Genomic DNA, 18,352 nt, shown 5'->3' on the forward strand with positions numbered 1-18,352 from the left:
AAAGCTCACAGAATAGAACGAACAGTGCCAAACTTTATTTCTTCCACTTACACTTGGGTAGATGGTTCTTCGCCAATGAAGTCAAACAGTTTTCTTTAATCTTATCATATAGAATAGTTACAATTGTAATTTAATCACTTTAAAGGTACGTATCTATCAGACCAAGAATTTGAAAAGTTTGAACCGGAAGTAAAAAGAAGTTACTCCTTTAAGGAAACAAAAAGAATAGCAATTGTTCAGTTGGCAAGACCGATTTCTAAAAAAATGAATAGACTTCGAAACGTTTATTTCCTGTGAAAACGCCAAATCGTTAGTTTGCACAATTGTGACTTAAGTGGGGAACGAGAAAATTAAAAAAAAAAAATTAATATCTCAACATAATCCAATAAAAAGTATAATTTGTAACCAATGATCAAATTTTTATTAGGCGAGTTATTTCTGACTGAAGCGGCTTAATTGCCCTTCTAATTTTAGCTTTTATCATTTTTGGCCAAATGTTCGTTTGGTATTGAAACACAGAATTGCATTTGCCTACAAAGCTTCAAAACAAATGTATATAGTTATAGCTTTTAAACAAAAAAAAAATTCATTGTTTTGTATGGAAGTTTCAGAAATCTGTACATTGCATTATAAAACCTACTGGTCTGTATCTGTAGTAATCAGAAAATGAAGTGCCAATATTAGACATTCATTCTTAGCTAGCAGTATTTGATTAAGTCGTGTTATGTAACACCTGGAATATGGAAATTAGTTAAGTAAGTATGGAAAGACTAACTCTATTGACTTTTCTCTTAACTATACTGCGTTTAAATGACCTTAAATTTTGACCCATGGTTCGAGTGTGAATGTAGAAATCTTAATTTAAATATCAATTATTTGAAATACTGGAGAAGGTGTGGCGAGATTATTTTTAAAGTTTCCTATAATCGATGGTAAAGTGTTTGCAGGAGGTGAGCGATATTGGACTCAGTCGGGGGTTATAGAGTTTAGATGGAACTGTTTAGCAACAGAACGTTGTGGAAAGACGTGCCGAGTTCCTCCGTATCTCTCCATTGTTCATTGGACACACTGATGCAAGTCATTGTCTCAGCCTCGATGACCGCTTTCTTCCCACAACTTCTCACCATGAAATCTCCTACAAAATTACATTAGTGAATTGAATATAATGATTCTCTCTATAATCGCATTTAGTATCGATAGCAGTTAGATTCTTTAAAGAAGAAAAAAAAAAATAGATGTGGAGCTTTCACATGAAGTTTATTTTCTATTTGTATATTTCAACTGGAGGGTTAGTGATGAGGTTGGAAGCATGGACTTGTATCTTGGGGATCTACTTTTCGATTCCAACCAAGTAATTTGGCAGTGAAACCTACAGAAAAAATAATCATAAAAAATACTTTTAATCGTACCAAGGGTGGAGTCTGCGTTGAAGGATCACGAATCAGTATTCTTAAGTACGCGGACGTTGTAGTCCTTGCAGCAGACAAAAATGTTCCTTTTCAGAGAAACAAAAAAAAAAAAAAAATGAGCTCCCACAGCTCGAAGACCTGCGTTTGTTGCTGCGATTTCCAAAATTATAAGTACTGTTTTCTCCTTGATAACAATAGCTTCGTAATTAATTTTTTTTCTTAACTGATGAAAAACATTTCAGTTAGATGGCAATTATTAACACTCAGTAGACAGTGACACTTGTTTTTCGGCACTTTTCACTGAATAAAATTTTGAGGTTAGGTCAAATAAACACAATTATTTTTTTCACAATTTTTAATTGCCAAGGATTCTACAATATAAATATATTTTTCAAGGCAATTATGTTTTTTTCTTTTTCTTTTTTATTAAATATGGAAAATAAACAATTGTGGTTAACAATATAAAATAAATTTGGAGATTTTAAAATAACTTCATTAACGTAACTTTGCCAATAATATTTTATCATTAATTTAACAATTTTATAGTTTATAAAAACATCACGATTTACAATATAAATCTCCAACGTTTTTAATAGAGAAACAAACATTTTTGCAAACGTTTAATTATTAACAAACGTGTTTAATTATTCTGGTTTGCAAATCAAAGTACAATTACAATTTCATACCTCTGTGAAAGTATGTGCAATTAATTAAAAGCCAAAATAAAACACACAAATGAGAGAAAATACATCTAATAATAATAATAATATAAAGTCACTATTTGGAAATACTAACTTAAAAAGCACACACTCTCAGAACTTCAGAATTTCTTTGATAATATGTCTTTGTAAAAAAAGATTAGTTTAATTCCATGAAACAAGTCTCTTAGTCTTTCCAAATTGGTGACTGCACGATTATTGCGTGAGATGCGAAAGTCTAACCGTTTTGATCAACAAATTTGTGGCGCTTCGCTAGTTACTTAGCAACTTCATTTCTCTTAATAGGTTTGTATTTTGAAAGCTCATTGCATGCACGCATGCATCGTTCTCGCCGTATTCAGCTGGGACATAGGTTAGGGTATGATATTTTTAAGAGGTTTTCAGAAGTAGAGATAGATTGTGCCTCTTTGGAACATTGCATTCACAGAGGTAAATCTGAAAGTTGTAGTAGAACTTGCAGATACTATGGGTGTCTCACTTTAAGTTCCTGCTTCTCACTCGACAATCACCTAATGAACGAAATTTTGGTTGTTAAGTTAGGGCTTTACAGGTACTGGTCAAATTAATTATTCCAGCCACTTAATTGATATCCCTTCTTTCTGAAGTGCAGTTGTTTGAAGTGGTTTTGCGCTCTGTAGTGAGCCACGCTGCGCAGGTGTGGTATGAAAGATTTTAGCGTTTCTTCAACAAGAAGTTATTCTGTATACCCACTTCTAAACCAGATTACATAGTTTGCAATGAGACTTGTACCAATTACTAGTACATCTTCTAAGTTTATAACCTTCATTTCAAATACTGTTAGCAGTTTACTCGAACATGCAGCCAGTGGTGAACCACAATATTTTGTTAAATATTAAAAAAAAAAAAAAAAACATTGAAGGCTAAAAACCGCTTGTTGGCTATTTACCTCCCATGTTTGTAATATATCTAACCAATAATCTTAGATAAATTGTATAAGTACAGGTCTTTAACCTCAGCAAAGTATTACAAGTCGGTAAAGGTAAATCAAGTAGCTTATATTTTTGCAGTAGAGTAATGAAATTAGTATTTTAGTCAATCAACCGAAATAAAAAATAATTTAACCTTAATAGCGTAAAATACTTAATTTTTTTTGTATAAGAATATTGTTATCTCTTAATAAAGCAATAATTATTTATTAATTTTTTGTTTTAAAGGTAGTTTGGCCAGTGGTTAGGTTGAAGGGGCCGGGCTGTTCGTTTGTATGAGTGTTTAGCAGGAAGGCGTGTCTTGTTGGTTTTTTCAAGCCTGTAATTACGGTCTGTTCCACATACAACTAGCAGACTTGACTCCATCTTTCTAAGAAACCAATTTTTATGTGAGCTCATGATGTTTTATACCCAGAGCTATATAAATATATAATATCCAAGGAAATCCTTCATAAAGTATAATTATCACCTAATTGATCATACTTTAATTTTTACGGAAATTACTAATAAATTATTACTTTTTAACTAGGACCAATCATCTGTTGATGGTTCCAATTAGTAGATTCGTCATACTTCTCTAATACAGAATAGAATCTTGAAAGACTTGAGTCACAATGCTTTATAAGTGGTTATTCATCTCAAATAGCCATAGATAGATGCTTTTCAAGGAATTTGGGAATCCAATAATCCTAAAAAAATCTACTGTAAGAATTCCAAGGCCCAAATAAATTAATGGAGATCTAAATGTCATTTACCATTACAATCTCGGAAGTGGTATTTTCGAAATTAGTTATTTAGGCACGTACTCTGGATTTGATCAAGCTACCAAAATTCAGGACTAGTTGCTGGACATAAAGCTAGCCTTAGTAATAGGCGTGTGGTTAATCCTCGGCCCTAAACCAATCACCAATAAACTTGGAACTCTTGTAGTTCATTTCAAGAATAGTTTAGTTTCACTTTGGTTCAGTGAAAAACTATTGGTGAGGTTATGTAGCATCCGTTGAGGGGGAATATCCGTCATATAGTGATTTCTTAAGAGTGGCATACAACGAATACTTGAAAAGTTGAATTATTAAACAAAATGAAAAGTAAAGTAAACCAATGCCCATTTTTTCAGACACGCTTTACATCCAACTACCAATTAGGAATCGCAAACGGAGGCGACTTAGCTAACATTATTATTAAACATTAAATAAAATCCAAGGCCTTGACAAGGAATCAAACCCAGTATCACGTTACTTCTTAGCTTTGCGGGGCTAGCCTCTAACGTCTCAGCTTCGTTGACGCCTAAATTATTAAATATTTCCTCTTCAATGTATTGATTTTTCAGTTTCCAAAAATAGTTCCAACAATATTCCTTTAATTTCGAACACTGTGGTACTATTTATGTATATGAATACGGTTCACTTGAAGTTTTCTGATAAGGCAATTTTAGGACACTTTTGAAGGCTTTCCTGTAAAGTGCCATCTTTGTGTTTTGTGCGGTCCTTTCGCATAATATTTTAGTAAGGTTTAAAGGAGAAGTTAACTTCTGAGTTGGGAAGTACAATTCCCAAAACTTTTCGGCTCTGAATTTCTTTCAGCTTTTCGTTTTCTACACCAATTTTTGTACGAGAGTCGTTTGAAAAGTCCGTGCAAAGTCAGAGAGATAGCACTACTGGCGCGTATCGAGGTTATGTTTAGTTAGTAGCATCTCTTGGAAGAACACACACCAAGTTTCAGCCAGATCGGTCTATTTCTTTGTGTTTGGCATTCGTTTGATTTTCAAAAAATGGACGAAAAAGAATTTCGTGTGTTGATTAAACACTACTTTATGAAAGGCAAAACGCCTCAGGATACTAAAGAGAAGCTTGATAAACATTATGGTGACTCTGCACCTTCGAATAGAACAGTTTATAAGTGGTTTCAAAATTTTCGGAGTGGCCATATGGGCACAAGTGACGCCGAAAGTTCTGGACGCCCTGTTGAGGTTACTACTCCAGAAATCATTGATAAAATCCATGATATGGTGATGGATGACAGAAGAGTGAAGGTGCGTGAGATTGCTAGTGCTGTGGGCATCTCGAATGAACGGGTACATAATATTTTGCATCAACATTTGGACATGACAAAGCTATCCAAAGATGCGATTGCTCACGCTTGACCAAAAACGAAAACGTGTGAAGTGTTGCAAGGATGGTTTGCAGCTGTTCCAGAAGAATCCGCAGGACTTTAAGCGTCGTTTCGTCACTGTGGATGAAACATGGATACATCACTACACTCCTGAGACCAAAGAACAATCTAAACAATAGGCCACCAAGGGGGAATCTGCGCTAAAAAAGGCGAAGACCGTTCCTTCGGCCGGAAAGATTATGGCGACTGTCTTTTGGGATTCGCAAGGAATAATCCTCATCGACTATCTGGAAAAGGGTAAAACTATTACAGGTGCATATTATTCATCGTTATTGGACCGTTTGAAAACCGAGCTGCAAGAAAAACGCCCACGATTGGCCCACAAAAAAGTCCTTTTCCATCACGACAACGCACCAGCTCACACCTCAGCAGTTGTGGTCGCAAAATTAATGGAAATATGGTTCCAACTCGTTTCACATCCCCCCTATTCTCCAGACTTGGCTCCCTCGGACTACTATTTGTTCCCCAATATGAAGAAATGGCTGGCGGGAAAAAGATTTTATTCAAACGAGGAGGTGATTGCAGAAACGAATGGCTATTTTTCAGACTTGGACAAATCCTTTTATTCGGAAGGGATCAACAAACTAGAGCAGCGTTGGACGAAGTGTATAAGCCTAAAAGGAGAATATGTTGAAAAATAAAAAAGGTTTACCCCAAAAAATTAAGTAGTTTTTATTTTTGCACGGACTTTTCAAACGACCCTCGTAAATAGTGCTGTTTGCTAACCATAATGCTTCATAATAAAACCATAATAATATTGGATAATAAATAATAATATTATAATTAATAAATAATTGATTAATATTAATAATAAATTAATTAAGAGATAAATTGAGGAACTAAGCGCTTAATATTGTGAATTTCTAATGCAAAAAAAAAAACGCGTTTTTTATCTGACTTGTGGGTTTATAACATATCTGGTTTCAAAATGTGAACAAAATGAATATATGTGGTTTCAAAATTCAAAAACGAATAATTGCAGGGCAATTAATTTAACATTTTATTTAGATGCTAGCATCGAAATCTGCAATAACTTTAAAGACAAAATTAGTCTAAAGACGAGCCATTTTACTGAATAAATTGATTTTTCAATTTTTTAACATTTTTTCAAAAACAGTTACCAACAAAAACATGTTGTAATTATAATTACCGGGCATAGATAAATTAGTTCCAGGACTTATATTTGATACATTTTCCTTGATAAATTTGTTTAATGGCACTTCTAAGGGACGGATGGAGGGGTAGGCTTCCTCTTAAACGCTATTTAATGTAGTATCTGGAAGTTTTGAGAAATATGGCTGACAGGAAGTACAATTTCAATGAATTTGAAAAAATCTCTATGAAGGGTTACGTCAAATTTTGTCAAGATGTTTTTAGAATCATTGCTTTTATCATAATTATTTTGCTAAAACTAATCAGTCATTAGTTGAATTATGAATTCGACCTGTTATTCTACATTCACTCTAAACATTTGCTGATTATGACGTTCAGGCCTCTGTTCTTAAAAGTATCTGTCTAGATCATACATTATTCATATAGACAGCTGTTGACAATTATTTTATTTTCTACTGGTATAGAACAATCAAACAAAACAAAAACAACAAACGAACAGTTTATCTTTTGTTAATTAATAAAAGACTGTTTCTTTGCAAAAGAAAAAAAGGATTTCGACGATAAACAAACAATGAACATGCCAAATATAAAATAAAAGATAAATAAATGAATTTCCAAACAGAGAAGAAAGACCAATAAATTTTAAACTTCTATATTGACAGCAGTTTAAAGACTTAAACCGGCCCGAATGTGTCTAACAAGCATTAAATTTGTCGTGGTTCGCATTAAAAATGGATAAAGGAGCAGCGTATGAATAAAACCGGACGCTCATAAAAAGTGTTGAGCTGGGCTGGTATCGAAATAAGGGAACGAACCATGCTGAGATATTGTTTGTTATATGAACATATAAATGAAATTTCTCCTTTCAAAACCCATCATGAATCTTCAAGTTATATATATATATATTTTTTTTTTTATTTTTTAATTCTACCGTCAATCTGTTGAGGCTGTACTGACCGCTGAGAGATGCCCATTTTACGTCTACCATCAAAAGCAAATAAGGGAATACGAATAATTTAGCATTACGTCATCCTTTCTCAAATTAATAATAATTCAAAAGCAATTTTTTTTTTCATATTGAAGAAGTAGACTGTTTAAAGAAAGTTTGTGCTAATGAAAGGAAAAACAAGAAATGGAACTATAAAAAATTGTAGAACGAGAAGAGTACCAAGAAATATAATTTACGTCGCTCATCAAATTGTAAAATGCTTCACGAAGAAAGAGAAGGCCTTGGTTTCTTATAGAGAGTTTGAATTGATCAAAACAGCAGGACTGTGGATTCACTATTTACGTTTGTTATTGCCATTTCTTTAATAAATAGATATTCTGACCAGAACTGAATTAATGAAGCTGCATTTGTAAAAATCTCTTTCTGAAATGATCGCATAAAATTTATTTATGAAATTTTTCATACTTTATGGGCCGTTTTTATTCAAATTTGAGAAGGGCCTTTACAGTCAATTCAATAGTAGCAAACATCTACAAGTTCAACCAATCTAATGAAACGACTCTCGTTGTGTTGACCTAATCACTTCAAACTAAATCCATAACGTATTTCGCCATTCTTAAATTTCATCAGTCGCGACGTATCTGATATTTATAACCAGAGGCCAGCTGACGAATATTTGACTGTCTAATGGTTTTCACTCACAGGTTAAAAAACTCAATTTTTTTTTATAAAAAGTTTTGTGAACTTTATTAAATAAAATATCTCTTATGGAAAAAATCTGTTTCACACGACTCACTCGTTCTACGATTCCGTAAGCTCCACTTGTTTTCAAACTCCGAAAGCATACTTAATTATTGCAGTCCGTATTTGATCTATATTATAATTCTGTAAATTACACCAAAATAAAGCTTCAGCAGTAACATTAACCTGCTGTCCGCTGAACGACCTAAATCATATTATTTAAATACATAAAAGTTATTTATCTACCTGATTATACGTAGTTGGGAAACAATCTTATTCGATACTTTTGGTCAATCTCATAAAATGAAAAAATCCTAAAATTCTGTTCAAAGAAACATTCTTTTTTTTTTTTTTTTTTTATTATTATCCTTTTAATGAAATTTACACCTGTACCTACAGGTACAATAGGTAAATGCGATGAATGTATGTGAATAGCGTGGCAGACGTGAATGACGGTCATCCATTGATGGCCGCCGTTAGTCACCCAGTTGGTCACGGGGCCAACGGCGCCTCAGCCGTCTTCGAGGATTGGAGGGTAGCGTAGTTGTAGACAGGTTTGCAGCTAAAAGGTTGGGATGCAGTGAGAGTTTTTGGTGAAAATTTTTGTATCGAATTTTGGCAAGTTCGGAGATAAGTGGAATTTGGAGATCTGTATGTATAGTGTGGTTGCTTACGTAGAATGGAGCGTCTAGTATGCGGCGTAGAATTTTGGATTGCGGTGTTTGTAGTCTATTGAGGTTGGATTTTTTGGCTGTACCGTAAAGTTCGAGTCCGTAAGTCCATATTGGTGTGAGAAGGGCTGTATAGAGTCGTCGTTTGTTCTGTAGTGAGAGTTTTGAGCGTTTGTCGAGTAGTCTGGCTAGAAGTTTGTATCGTTTGTTTAGTTCGGTACGTTTAAGTCTCGTATGGGGGTTCCAGGTAAGTCTCTTGTCTAGGTACATTCCAAGGTACCGCACATGGTCTGCTGGTGGGATAGGTGTGTGATGTAAGAAGACAGGTGGCGGAGTTTGACGTTTGAGTGTGAAGACTATGTATTTAGATTTAGTTGGGTTAATTTTTATACGCCAGTTTTCTAACCAAGTTTCTATTGAGTGAAGGTGGGACTGTAGTGAGCGAACTGCGAGGATAGGGTCAGAGTGTGTGGAGAGAATGGCAGTGTCGTCAGCGAAGGTGTAAATAGAGGTATTAAGGTTAGAAGGTAAGTCGGCAGTGTAGATTGTGTAAAGAAGAGGAGCTAAGACACTTCCCTGTGGCACACCAGCAAGGACGGGATAGATGGAAGAGTGAGTAGTGCCTTGAAGAACTTGAAAGAATCTGTCAGAGAGGTAAGAGCTGAGTATGAGGTAATAAGTGCTAGGAAGGATGCGTTTTAGTTTAGAAACATTCTTTAAACTCGAAATTTTAACAACTCTTTTATTCCTCCTTGATAATATATAAGTTCAGGATCAAACAATATACTGAAATGCTGCTTTAGAGGAAAATCCTCTAATCTCCCTCCGTAGGATAGACATTTAATCCAACTGCATTGATGTTTTAAGTTAAAGTTGTAGAAAAAAATGAGTAAAAATAAGTTAATGGTAAATTGTGCAACCTTTTTCGTAAAAAATTTTCGGGAATCATTTTCTCGATCAGAATGGCTCCCAAATACTTTAAATTTTTGATCTGCTCAATTATTTCTTCAATAATATTCACGATACATTTTCATTTTCTCTAATTCCGTTATTTTTTTAATTATTTATTTTATTTTATATTTTTTCGGAGTTCATGTTCAAGTTTATTACCTGATACTCTCCTGAGTATTCGCAGATTACATTGCAGTTCCCTGAAGTTGCTTACCACAATCACAAAAGCCAAAATCTTACTAGAATGCCTAATCCAATTGTTTGAATTCAATGGTATTCGTAATACTCACTTGTACAATGTGAACAGCAGTTAATGATCAATCATCGCATCGTTACCTCTCTTCTTCCATTCATGGTCTATTGGTTTAAATATTAGCTTCTTCATAAGAGGAAGTTGAATTCCTCTTCGTGAACATGATGATTCAATCACTGACGATAGATGAAAATCCAACAGAAACCTGCGGACCTACAGATCAAACAAATGAAACTGCTTTTATGAGTTTACTCAGCATTTCCAATCCTATCATACGTTCCACCACTAGAATTTCAATAAATTAAGTAGAAGATAGAGAACAATATCTACAACAGTTTGACATTATTCAATCTACTTACTTAATATAAACTCGAATTATACATCACCCTATTCACAGCTATCCATTTCTAGGTAATCTCAGAAATGTTTGGTTACCGTGGATTCCTCACTGGTAGATTAGCCGCGATAAAAGATCCAAGAGAGCCACTTGAGGGCTCAGGTTCAGGGAAGGGATTAGCTCAGTGGTTAGCGTGTATCCGATTCCAATGCGAAGATTCTTGGTTCGAAACCAGCTGCTGTCACTTATATTTTTCTCTTCTTTGGAGCATATTACAACTGGTGATGGACAGTGTCTGTAACGAGAGATCACGGCCTGGAAGCCGGTAGTACACTGAAAAATAGCTCTAGGCGCCAATGACCAATGTTGATGCGCCTTAAAAATAAAAATAATTAAATATAAGTAGTGTAAACATGACATTTTAATTTCAAAAAATGGGTAAAAATTTAAAAAATTATTCAATATAAAAAAAAAAATTAGGAAATTTAATTATCTTTTCAGGTGCATATAGTAATTTGGCTGACATCTAGCGGCAGTTGATGTTACTAATATTCTTAGCAATCGCATTTGATGCTGCCAAATTAGAATAATTTTGCTTTCTTCCATGAGTTTATCAGTTGATCAATATGAATTTGCCTCTTTCTTTTTTCTTTTTAAATATTGATGAATATTTTTTATCATAATAGTAATTATTTTAATAGGAAGGTACATTCTACTTATAAAATTTTCGAAGTAGATATTTTCATCGAAATTCATTCCTACAGATTCCACATTCCGATTTTTCTTCCAACAATTTGTCTTTAGATGCGAGGGTTTACTATAGCATTGAAATATCATTTAGAATCACTGAAGAACGTTAATATAATTAAAATCTTTCAGCTGAAAGTAACTACATAAATAATTTATTTTTTGGCGATTTATAGTTCTTTAAACTGATAAGAGCAAGTAAATGAAGAATCGGAATGAGATTTGTTCACTGGCGCAAATGGCTCCAGTAGCACAATATTGTTTTGGCCTTTTTAAAAGATATCAAGTTATAGAAGTTGCCAGAATCAAGATATTTAAATTGCGACATTCAAACATTGTGGGCATTCATGAGAGAATGTAACACTAGTAGATACAGAACGTCTGTTTGATGGGATTAATTTACTGAGCTAGCTGAGTATATAACGGACCTTAAACAGACCATATTATTACAAATATCGTTTGTTGTTGACAATAACATTGAAGTGAAGTCAGAAGTGTTTTGATTTAACGGATATTGATCAATACTACCAAATGGAAACCTGATTATTGACAACATTAATATTGCAACAGCAATAATATTGACAATCGGTTTGATAGTGCAGGGTTTTAATTTAGAATAGAAAGGAAATAAATGTTCATTTTATTAAGGAGTAGGTATATAACGGCGTAAATTAAGATTGTTTCTTTTTAAGTGGGTCTTGCAAATTTGAAGTTGTCTAGTTTCGAGTTTTACACCGAATCAATTTAGGTTTTCTTAGCGACCACCCATTTTATGTCACTGTTAATTTTTAAAGATCAAGCTGTCTAGATTTTTACTATGTTGAAGGTTTTTGTTTTTTGTCTTTTGTACATTTGAGTCCAAAACTTCCATTGTGAAACTAGTCTGCCATGTCGTCCAGAAAGGTTGGCAAGAAAATCTAACATATCTAGAAAATTGTGATATCTGGTAAAATAAAATGAGTGTCGTCTTCTGCGTAAATTGCGATAACAAAGGTGTTAATGTCGTATGTGTAGATTTTGAAGAGAACAAGGCTCAGAATTGAATCTTGGAACACACCAGCATTTAACGCCAGTCTGCTACTGCTAAGAATCGAGCGCTTACCTCGAATGTTCGTTCATGTAGGGATGAAGGTAAAATGAAAATTGTAAGTAAAGAGATATTTAAATTAATTTCATTCGCAAGGAAACGGAGATTCAGCTATAAATGAGTGTAATTTATCTGTTCACATCAGACAATGATTTTAGAATCTGCTGAAACGTTATCAAAAAGATAAGAATAGATTTAAATTATATTTAATTTGTTTTTGGGGTGAAACCCCATATAAATTGAGTTAGTTTTTAAGTTTTAAATGGTATACATGACAATGCATAAAATAAAAAATAAAGGTAGCAAAAAATAAAATAAAAGGTCTGCAAAAGTTGAGCTTAATTTTACATTTCGAACTGTTCACATAGCGTCTGATTGTTTTAGCCATAATCTGGTTTCTGTGTAAGATATTCTTTTGGAAGTTTGGGAAAAATCTAATGAACAGTATTCTAATTATTGATAAATGATTTAACTATTTTTCTTTCTAAAATTCTTTAATTTTTGGTAGTTTTGTCACAGGGGGATAAGAAGAGTTGGAGATAGTGTTGTTCAAGAGCTTAGCTATAAGGCTATAAGGTTTGAGCCTTGAGCGTTCGAGCTCTCAGGGCTCAGCGGGTGGCTCGAGTCAGAGAGCTCGAGCTGAAGGCTTACAGATAGCTCGGTGAGCCTCCAAGGCTCGGCTCAAAAGGCTTGAGCTTTTTTTGTTTTTGTTTTTTATATGAAGCATTTTGTACTAATTAATAAATTCATTTCTTAAAATCAAATCAAATCATAGCAGTTAATGAATTTTTCAACATATTTTTTTGTAAAAATGAATACAATAATTTTTAACATGTTCGTTGTTCATTGATTACTCGTCATTCCTTGAGAATTTAAAAAGGCTTGCACTTTGTGAGCCTTCAACTCCAGGTTTGTGAGCCTCCAACTTGAGCTTCAAGGCTCCAGCTTCGAGGGCTATAAGGCTCGAGCTCTGAAGGCTCAAGCCGTAAAGGATCGAGTCGAAGCTCGACTCGGTTGAGCCTTCAGCTCGAACCTCAACTGAACAACACTAGTTGGAAACGCCAACAAATAAGAAATGATTTCCTCATGAACCATCTCTTCAAGATGACTTCTATTTACATTCCGCACAGAACATTCATTACGTTATGTGTCTTAACTAAGATTATACATTCTTGCTGTGAGAGCAAACTAATAGGTTATCTCTGATCAAGACAGATATCTGTCATTGAAAGGTTAACGCCTACTCTAAACTGAACACAATGGTAAATAATCTTATCTCTTCTAGTTATGCACATATATACTCGTATATTTGTACAAATGTATAATTTATTATGTGTTCAACGAATCCTGCCTTTAAAAGATTAAACACTGGCTGTTTAGTAACATTCATAAAGGAGAAAATGAATATTTCTAAAGGTTTACTATTTATTAATTAATTCATGTGTCCACCACCAAGAAAATGTGAATAGAAATGTTAAAAGATTTAAATAAATACAATGCGACAATCACAAATTTAATGCTTGAAATAACAGAAAGATTTGACATTAAGAGGCTGAAGCATTCCACAATATTGCTCATCTACGTTTGCCGAAGGTTCGAATTGCAATTCTGGGCAATTTTAAACCTGTTTCATATGGCAACAGACGTATTATTACTTCCAACCCTTATAGTTATAGCTAGCAGTTTATTTCAAGCGTACAGCCTATTTTTAGGTAATCTCTTTTTCCGCAAAAAAACTGGCAGTTTTCTTCTATAATCCGAAATTAACCAGTTAATATTGAAAATTAAAAAATCTAGAGGAGATTCATGAATGAATTTTGCTGAGGAAAATTGTAATAAGTACCATAACTATCTTTCTACTTAGAAGCGTTCGGTGAAAAATCTGTGAAATCGGAACTGATTTGAAAAATAACTTTCAATAAATCGAAATCCAAAATGTAACCTTAAAAGCAGAAAGATGACAATTAAAGCAATATTTAATCTAACCTATTATAAAACAAATACAGAAAATTTGTTACAAAATGTAATATAAATGAAAAATTAATTAAGGTTACTAAAAGTTTACCCTTTTTACACAAAAAATTGTGAATTACATTTCATAAAATGAAATTTTGAGTTTATTAATCATTTTTTTAGGATTACTAACCTCTTTCCAAGCTCTGACCTCAATAAAAATTAAATTTTATTTTTGTGACTATGATGGGTTTTTATTATTATTGTCTTACGGTAAATCGTTTCATTGTTAAAGAAAAACGTAGATCTAGTTGGTAAAACAGTTAACTGATAACTGTATTGTCCTTCTTTTATCAAATAATATTTCAGTTTATATTGCTAAATACTCGTATACTGACTTCTACGTTTAGAATTAACAAAGAATAAGCCATCCATCCACGATGTTGATTATGTGGCTAAATTAGTATCTTGGTGGCAGAGTTAACCAACTAGGGCGCGAGACTCTGATAAAACTCCCTTCACATCAGGCTTACACCTTCCCCAACCTTACTTCCGAAAATGCTCCCCTTTTTTGTTCCAAACTGCTGAAACCCGCTATTCAGCAACACTATCTTTCCAACTGACTATGCAGCAGACCTACATTTAAAAATGTATATTTTCTAATTTTTTAAATATTGAAGGATCAGAATGTTAATAAACTTAAACAGATATATAAATTATGAAGAAATATAACTTCTGTTTTAAATATTGAACTACCCACTGAAGCAAGCATTCACCGTTTCGAAATATTTTGTTTAGTTCCATAATTAATTGAGTGATTAGGGCGGAAAGTTATTCTTTTCTTATGAGTGTTGAATGTCGCAATCACACAAGTTATTCACAATATTTTAACTGAAGCCGGTGTTCAGTGGACACTTTCTGAATATTCCGAATTCTAAGTTGTCTCTTATAGAAACTGTGATATCCAGGACATTAAGAGTTTTGTCGTTCGCATATTCTTGTGTGAAATTTATGTTGTGGTTAAGGCTGTTTAGGTTAGTCAATAATTTGCATATAAACCAATATATATTTGGGTAGTCGTCTACATATCCTGCTTAAAATGTTACACCGAATTCTTTCTTCCATTGCGGAATACTCGTTCATGTTGCATAAATATTACATACAATATTGCTAATTGGGAATGTCCCATTCCCAATTTGTCGTTAGCAATGTAAAAGTTATTTTTAGATTTTCTGCAAGTCGTAGAAACTAAAAATGTTGTACACAATGCAAAGATATATTTTAGTTATTTATTTATACACTTAATTGTTAAATTACAGAATTGTGTCAATATTCAAAATAAAATAACAGTTTTGTGCTATCAATTTTCTCAGTTCGGGTTTGAAGTTTCGATTAGGAATTTTCTAAGTGACGTATAGATTCAGACAAACTATTATAGATTTTTGGGCTTCTTTCAAATGTTTGTCTACGATGAGCACAAACCTCATGGATACAATCTATAGTCGATTTTTCTTTTCTAAAGCTAAATTACTGACTGTTTATTAAATTGAATTGATCCAAATAACTTTTCAATTACGTTTGCAAAAATTGTAACAATTGAAATAGGGTGATAATTAGCACAGCCGTTTTGATTGCCACTTTTTTTTTCAGGAATTACTAGATTTATTTTCAATTTCTTACGAAAACATCCTGTAGAAAATATTATATTCACTATGGTTCGATAAATATGGTTCTACACATTTTAATGGCGCTACTGTAGCCGAGCTGTTAGAGGCGAGACCTGCGAAGCTAATATGCATTTTGGTACTGGGTTCGATTCCCAGTCTAGGCCTTGGGTTTTATTTTATGGTTAATAAAAGAAATTTACAGTGAACAATGTTTGCTAGTTGCCTCCGTCCACGACACCTAATAGGTAGTTGAACGTAAAGCCCGCCTGAAAAAATAGGCAATTACTGAACTGTACACATTTTAATATTGCAGAATTTAAATTTTAAATGTCAAAGGCATGCTTATTTGAAAGGGAGTTAATAGCGCTTAGAACTTCGTCAGTTGTTACTGGATACAGGAAAAAGAAGTTGGTACAAGTGCTCTCTGTAGCGAGTGACTTTTTAAAGGGGACCGCCAAACGACAGAATCACCGTCTTCGACGAAAAACTTATTCAGTCCTTCTGGGGCTTATCTTTAGCGCAGTCGAAGCCCGTTTCCTGCCTCCCACAGTATTTATTACACTCCACACTTCCTTAATCACGTTTATACATTAAGCAGAGTATAATAATGATCAAATTTTTGGGGTTCACGTGCCTTGATGAAGCCTCTTTGGTCCAGAATAATCTTTGTTCTAATTAGAATGGTTTTTTTGGCTTATTACTTTTTCATGATCTTAATAGGATTTATTTGGTAGGACAAAATAGCGCCCTGGTAACTTCTAACTCCCTTTATTAATATTTTTTTAAATTATAAATGAAGATCATTCTATGTATAAAAAGTATATACCATGGCAATAAAATGCAGACAGTGACACGAGGTCGATAGCATGTCGAAATATTTAACTTCGTGTCAATTCATGATAAATTATGAACGAAAAAATATATAGTAGGGCGTGTCTGGCGTACAACCAAGGAGGGCAGTTTAAGGGGGGATGGTATTAGCTTGCGGTGGGGCGGGGGTGAGAAGAGATACCATGTGGTTATGTTGCCAGTCTGATCCAACTTGATACCGTATCAAATTCTCAATCTGATCTCTTAGAGTCGCTAAATCTTTCCCATCCTCCAGTTACACCCTCCTATTGGAGAGCTGGAGGACGACCACTTCCTCATGCAAGAGGTTTTGGGTTATTCAAATCATATTGGATGGGAGGAGGTAATCGAATTGTCTGTTTTTTCCTTTTTGGATTATATATAGAGCGAGGAGGGGAGGTTTATGATGATTCACACCCTTACAAATCGTAGGTAATTCACATTTTACTAAAGTAATAACCTTACAATATTACGGGAATAAAAAACAACAAGGGAAATATATTTTACGATATGTCCGGCTTATCGACGCTGTTATAAATATGTATTATTCATGTATGTAAAATACTATCCGATATAATAAATAATTATTATGACAGATAGGTTTTTATCAACGACAATAAATTCTGTTAAAAAGAAGATTCTAAATAACTTTACCCGGTAACGTAACACTTTCAAAACCAAGTAATGAAACAGAAATGATCTAACAATGAAAATGTAGACTCCTCTCAGGTGGCGAGAAAATAGAACGGGAATGATGCTCCTGCTTGAAACTGAACCACAACTTAAATGTTTTCTATTTGTCACAAAAGCAGAGCTTTTATACTTTCTTAGATTTTAGCGTTAACTTTGTCTAACCTTCGGATTTTCCAAGAGATCTGTTGTAGCTTTTTACGACATCCTGAACTCAGGAAAGTTCTGTTCTCAGTCAAAAACTAGAGTTGGGAATTAAGAGCTTGGTATTAAAATACACAATAAGTAGAAAAAAAAAAAATCAAGATAAAAATCTAAAATGTGTTTCAATTAAATACAGAAAATAAAAGGAAAAGTTATGAAATTCTCTAAAGTGAAAGAGAAAAACATACCTATTAAAAAATCTTATTTTTAGGAGATTTGTAGGAATATCTTAATTAACGAACAAGATTAAAATTGATATCTTCCTTAAAACGGTCAACGAGCATTATCGAATTGGAAAGGTTTGTTGAAGAATAATCTTAAAAAAAAAAATCATCGATTTTGGCAGGATAAGGTTGGGTGATCTTGATGAATTATGCCCTAAAACTTTAATTGCAATCTGTCAAAAATGGAAATAACATTATTATTATTATTATTATTTTGCTTTTTTTGGCATTGGCTTTCGCCAAACAGCCAGCATCGTCTAGGTGCTAATCACTAGAATATCACTCTCTCCATTCTTACTTATAAATACATTCGCTTCACACATTCATCCCTCTACTATATACAACTATTTACATAAACTACAGCTAATTGATGGATCAGTACTCTATATTCCTGCCATCCTTATAGCTTAACCGAAATTAAAATCACATAATCCTTCTCTAATCATTTTCTTCCATTCATTCTAATCGGCTATAACTTTTAAAAATCGGGTGTGGATTTACTGTTGTTGTTTACTTTGAGGTTGCATTTTAATTACTGTCTGAAGGTGTTGAACCTGCCTCAATCTGGGCTCCCCAGAATTTTGGCGGTGGAAGTAATTAAACAGAAAGCATATTGGTTTGGTAGTTGGATAAGGTTGGCAGAGAAATATGACTGTGTGTTTAGCCCCT

This window comes from Rhodnius prolixus, unplaced genomic scaffold (genome assembly GCF_049639745.1).
Source record: "Rhodnius prolixus isolate KJV_2025 unplaced genomic scaffold, Rpr scaffold_1, whole genome shotgun sequence".
Lineage (NCBI taxonomy): Eukaryota > Metazoa > Arthropoda > Insecta > Hemiptera > Reduviidae > Rhodnius > Rhodnius prolixus.